The sequence below is a fragment of the Marmota monax genome, unplaced genomic scaffold (genome assembly GCF_021218885.2).
Source record: "Marmota monax isolate L192 unplaced genomic scaffold, Marmota_monax_Labrador192_F-V1.1 WCK01_AAM20220418_F8-fsc00103, whole genome shotgun sequence".
Taxonomy (NCBI): domain Eukaryota; kingdom Metazoa; phylum Chordata; class Mammalia; order Rodentia; family Sciuridae; genus Marmota; species Marmota monax.
This window is the reverse complement of record NW_026694286.1, coordinates 6646851-6652850: the sequence shown is the minus strand read 5'-3', so window position 1 is coordinate 6652850 and position 6000 is coordinate 6646851.

Here is a 6000-nt window from a genome sequence, read left to right as displayed (position 1 = left end):
CTGATGAGCAATAAGGCCCATTCTGAAAAACAGAATAGAATTTATTCAAACAAAAAAAAGAACAAAATTATGTCATTTGCAGGAAAATGTATTATGTTAAGGAAATAAATCAAACTCAGAAAGTCAAAGGTTGTATATTTTCTCTCACATGTAAAGAGAAAATAAAGGAAAGAAGGAGTGGGAATCTCATTAAAATGGAAGAGAAATAGCAGAATAGAGGAAGGGGACAAGTGAGGAGAAAAGAGAGGAGAGAAATAGATATTGGAGAATCAAATCAACAAAATTATGTTATGTGCATGTATGGCTATGTAACAATGAAGCCTATTATTATATATGATTATAAAGTGCCAATTTAAAAAATGAAAAAAAAATCTCAAAATCTTGTTGCTTTTGGCCTCTCTCCCATTCTTTGTTTTTGTGGCTTAATTCCATTTCTCCATCCCTGTCCCCATTCCTTTATTGTCCTTGTTTGGGGTTTGAGGAAAAGACAAAGTTAGAAGTGTGTATTCAGTCATGAAGCCCTGATAAGTTATCTGACCATTATGTTTTGAGTATGTTTTCCCGAAAGAAGGAAATGAAACAAAGACTCATGACACTATATATAAGATAGAGTAATTTTTATTTAGGTATCACTTTACTGTACAGGTTGAACATCCCTAGTCCAAAAATCTGAACTCCCACATGCTCTAAAATCTGAAACTTTTGTGCACTGATGTGAAGTTCAAAAAGGTTCAGATTTCAGAGCATTTCAGATTTTGGATTTTCACAATAAATATGCTTAACTCTTTAGATCTATATAAATATCCCCTAATATTCAAAAAAATGAAATATAAAGCATTTCTTGTCCTAAGCATTTCAAATAAGGGATACTTAACCTGCATATAAAATTTTTTTCCATACATCTCCTCTCCTCCTGATGCTTGTACAAGCCAGCTGCATAGGCTTTGGTAGTCCCTTTAACTTGAGTAGAAAGTGAGGTTGAGGTTCCTTTGTGTTCTGGGGTCACACTGCTAGCAAGGGTTGAAATTGGAAGTGTCATACTTCCATGAGCCACAAGGTCTAACAGAACTCTGGGAACATGCAGAAAATAAGCAGATTAGCAGGCGTGATTTTGGTTGTTGATTAAATGTCTATGTAATCTGACAAAAATAACAGTAATAGGCAGGAATAGAAGAACCAAGTTTCTACTAAGAAAACAGGTGTTTTGAAATCCAGGTAGATCTATTTGTAGGGAAATAGAATGAATCCTAGAGATCTAATTAAGATTCTAAGACATCAAATTAGATTCCCTGGTAAGGATGCATGTGACACAAGTCTTGATCTAAGCACAAAGTCCTGTTTCTTAAGTTGAAATACTTTTTTTTTTTTTGGTATTGGGAGTTGAACCCAGGGGTGCCCAACCTCTGAGCAACATCCTCAGCCCTTATTTTGAGACAGGCTCTCACTAAGTTGCTTAAGGCCTCACTGATTGGCTGAGGCTGGCTTTGAACTTGCTATCCTCCTGCCACCGCCTCCAGAGTTGCTGGGATTAGTCTCTGATTTTCTTGTACTTGATGTCTTATGGGAATCTTCTGGCCCTTCATGGGTATTCTTCCAAGATGAAGAATAGCACTGGAACATAAGAGTGACCAGAAGTGCCCTAATCATGTCCTGATGTTTCTTATCTGCTGAGCTATAAAGTCCATTCTGAAGAAAAATGCAGGTAACCTTGGGTCTTATAATCCTTTCCTTCTTCCTAAATCTGTCATTTTTATCTTCATCCCCTTTTTAATCAATTAACAAGTACCCATGGAGTGTCTCAGTAGGAAGCTATTGAGAGGATTCTAAAGACGGAAAGGTCAGTCTATGCACTGGAGAAAATCATCATCCTCAGAGATGAGCAAAATGTCAGGTGTTAGCCATGTTGTAGTGAGGGCCACATCCCTTATCCCAATCAAAATACAAAACATTCAGATCCCATCAAGGATGGTATATTCATGTCCCATTCAAACATAGTATTTACTCATTTGTTTAATAAAACCTAGCTAGCTACTTTTCTGTGCAACACTCGACTTATTGTGGTTGACCTGGTCAGATATGTGCCATGTGGAACTTGGGGTTTCTGTGAGAGGTGTTCCCTTTTTTTTCAGATTATTCTCTAGAAGTAAGCTCTTAACTCCAAAATTCTTGGGCATCTCATCTCTACTTTTATTTCCTTTTTGCTTCCAATGTTCCATTGCAGCATAAAGAGGATGATCTTCCACTTCTTATTCTCTTTGATGTGAACTTCCTTAGAAATTCATATTCCTTTGGTGAAAGAAGGGCATCTTGCTCTCTTACCAGGGGCCAGAGTGGTATGTCACAGGCAAGGAGAAAACCTAGTTTCTTGGATATACAAAAAGTACTATCCCTCTAATCTTCCCAATTGAACTAAGTATCTTGGAGAAATCCACAGGGTGCTAAGAGAGAGAACTAGTGAGGACATGCATTCGGGGAGTGTTGGAGAATTCCTTTCTGAAATGATATTTACTGATCCTGAAGATGAGAATAACCCAACTTTTATGGTTTAGATATGAGGTATCCCTCAAATGCTCATGTGAGAGACTATGCAGAGGGCTGGGGATATAGCTCAGTTGGTAGAGTGCTTGCCTTGCATGCACAAGTCCCTGGGTTCAATCCCCATTTTATATATATATTTATATATATATATATAGAGAGAGAGAGAGAGAGAGAGAGAGAGAGAGAGAGGTTAGAGGTGGCACAATTGGATTATGAGAGATAGAACCTAATCAGTGGATTGATATATTTGATGGATCAAATAGATCTAAGACTACTGTACTGGGTGATAACTGTAGCAGGTAAGGTGCTTCTGGAGGAAGTGGGTCAGTGAGATCATGACCTTGGGGATTAAAACTTGTCCCTGACTCCTTGTGTGCATTTTCTCTTTCTCTCTTCCTCCCTCTACCCCCCACCTTCCCCCTCTCTCTCCTTCCCAGCTGCCATGAGCTGAGAAGCTTTCCTCTGCAGGCCCTTCTGCCATGATGTTCTGCTCCACCTCAGGTCCAGACCAAAGGAGTTGGCCAACCAGGGACTGAATCTCTGAAACTGTGAACCAAAATAAACTTTTCTTCCTCTAAGTTGTCCTTGTTGAATATTTTGGTTACAGCAACACAAAGCTAGCACACTGACCATGTAAAATGATGACATTTCCAGGTAGATAGAACCATATATGAGTGTCAAAAGCAGCACACGTGATGTTGTCAATTAGAAAAAACACATAGGTGGGATTTGGGTCCATTGGGCAATACTAGAGGTCAGTTTACTCAACACCCAATCATAACCATGTTCTTCCTAGCTTTCCTCCACTGAAGAGCCTGGAAAATGAAGAAATGAAATTCTCAACATCCACTGAAGTGAAGCCTGGTCATATGACATCATTTTGGCTGAAGAGCTGTAGAAGAAATTATTTAGGAAGACTTCATTTACAAAATAAAAGCCAAAGTCCTCAAGAAGTCATCTTGTCCCTTGCTGTGCTAAGTCAGCATTCAGTTGCTGTGACAAAATACCTGAGAAAAATCAATTTTTTTTAAGAAAAATCAATTTTAAGGAGAAAAGGCTTATTCTGGCTCACAGTTTCAGAGGTATCAGGCCATAGTCACTTCATCTAACTGCCTTTAGGTCTGTAGAGAGGCAGAAACCATGAAAGTGGTGGTGGAGGAGAGCTGCTCGCCTCAGGATGACGAGGAAGCAAAGAGAGAAAGAGAAAGAGAAGAGGGTCAGGGTCCTAATATCCCCTTCAAATGCACATTCCCAATAATGTACTTCCTTCCACTGTGCCCCACCTCCTGATGTACCCACCACTAGCACCACAGGCTGGCAATCAAGCCTTGAGCATGTGAAACTGTAGGGGACACTCCAGATCCAAACTGTAACACTGGCTTTTCCTATTTCTGTCTGGGATGAAGAAGGAGGCATTCTGCAAACCCTGAGAATGAAGTCGACATGCAGGAAATGACAGAGTGGAAGATGAAAGGAACCTGGCTCCTCAGTGGCATCCTGATAGAGCTGTACCACCTGCACAATTTTTTTAAACAAGAGAAACTAATATTCCATTTATTTACTTAAATAATGGCAGCAAATGGTTTAAATACTTCCTGAGCCATATACATGAATTCATAGTGAATCTACATAGGAACTTGAAGAAGTGGGTACCATGTGGTCCTGCTGTTGTTATCCTAGTATTTGAAAGGAAGTTGAGGCATGAAAAGGTTGACTAGTTCACCCAAGTCACTCACTGGTAAATGGAGAAGCTGGACTTTAAACACAGGTAGGTACTAGCAAATCCTATGCCCTTAATCCTGGTTCTCCATGCCAGTGTTGGCTGGGTTTTGTTACCTGCCTGTGTAAGTCAGACTTTTCAACACTGTAACCAAAATACCTGACAAGAACAATTTTGTAGGAAGAAACGTTTATTGGGGGCTCACAGTTTTAGAGGTCTCAGTCCTAGATGTCTAACTCCATTGCTCTGTGCCCAAGATGAAGTATGTTCTACTTCATCTTGTGGAAAGGTGTGGGGGACGAAAGCGGCTCAGATCAGGGCTACTAGAAAAGAGGGCTCTGCTCACCTGGGACAAAACATATACCCCAAAGGCACACACCCAGTGACATACCTCTTCCAGCCACACTTTACCTGACTACAGTTGCCACCCAGTTAATTCTTTCAAGTGGATTAGGTTAAGGTTATCATAACCGGATCATTTCACCTCAAAATTTTCTTACGTTGTCGTACACATGAGCTTTTGGGGGATACTTCATAACTGAACCACAACACTGTCAATGCTCACAATCCTAACATATCCTTGATGGGTGGATACGAATTATATGGGAGCTTTGGGGTCATTACATGAAGATCAGTATAGTATGTGGCCAGAGGGCGGCAGCTTAGGCAACAATTTGAGGAATAATTTATGGTAGGAAAAGAGACCAAGGTGAAGATGGAAAATACAGCAGAGGGGGTTAAGAAAGGGAGCTCAGGAGAAAGAATATTTGCCTACAAATCACAGCTCTACCAGTTATTGCTCGCTTAGTGACTGTGGTCCAATAGCACTGCATTATCTATGTCTCTCTAGGGTTAAACATGTTTTCTCAACTCTAAAATGGGCGTAATAACCTCACGTCATTTAGAGCTTCAATGCCCTAGGAAAATGTTCTGTTCATAACAAGAATTCAGTAAATGATAGCTTAAAAAACATTTTATATAAATTTGATTGTTTTCCTCTGTGTCTGTCTCATATTGAAAATAATGCCTGTCTAGAAATGGTTAATTCAAACTGCAACATTGGGAAACTTTAAAATATCAAAAAAGAAGAGAAAATGAAGATGATTTTGACTTTGATATTAGCATTGTAACTTTTTTTTTCATATTCTACTGGAAATCCAGCCTTATTATAGATCACTGTATTTAGGACACATTGTTGCAATAATTTGATCTGAATAAGAATGACATTATTAGCACAACTTTCTTAATAGTATTAGTCAAACCGAGCTTAAGGAACGTACCTATCAACTTCAAAGGATTTGTTTTAAAAGAAAGTGAAATCAAAGGAAATAAGGTTGTAGCTCAGTGGTGGAGCGCTTGCCCAGCATGGTGAGGCACTGGGTTCAATTCTCAGCACCACATATAAATAAAAATAAAGATATCAACAACTAAAAAAAAATTTTTAAATTAAAAATCTCTATCATGGGAGCATAATAGAGAACCACAATTTCCATCCTGAATTCTGAAAAATCTGACTAACCTCCAAACTGTGTTCTGGGAAAAACAGTTGTCTCATGCAAAAGCGCAAGAACTAATATAAAATCTTAGTTCAAAGCCTCTGGGCAAAAGGAGGAACACAAAGACAGACACTCTCTCCTTTAATGAACCCCCACCTGGAAAGTCGCTGCTGCCTGGTGAGCTGGTGCCTGTGCCTTTGAACTTCCTGTGATTCAAACAGCGAAGTGTCATTTCTCACTCTTGGA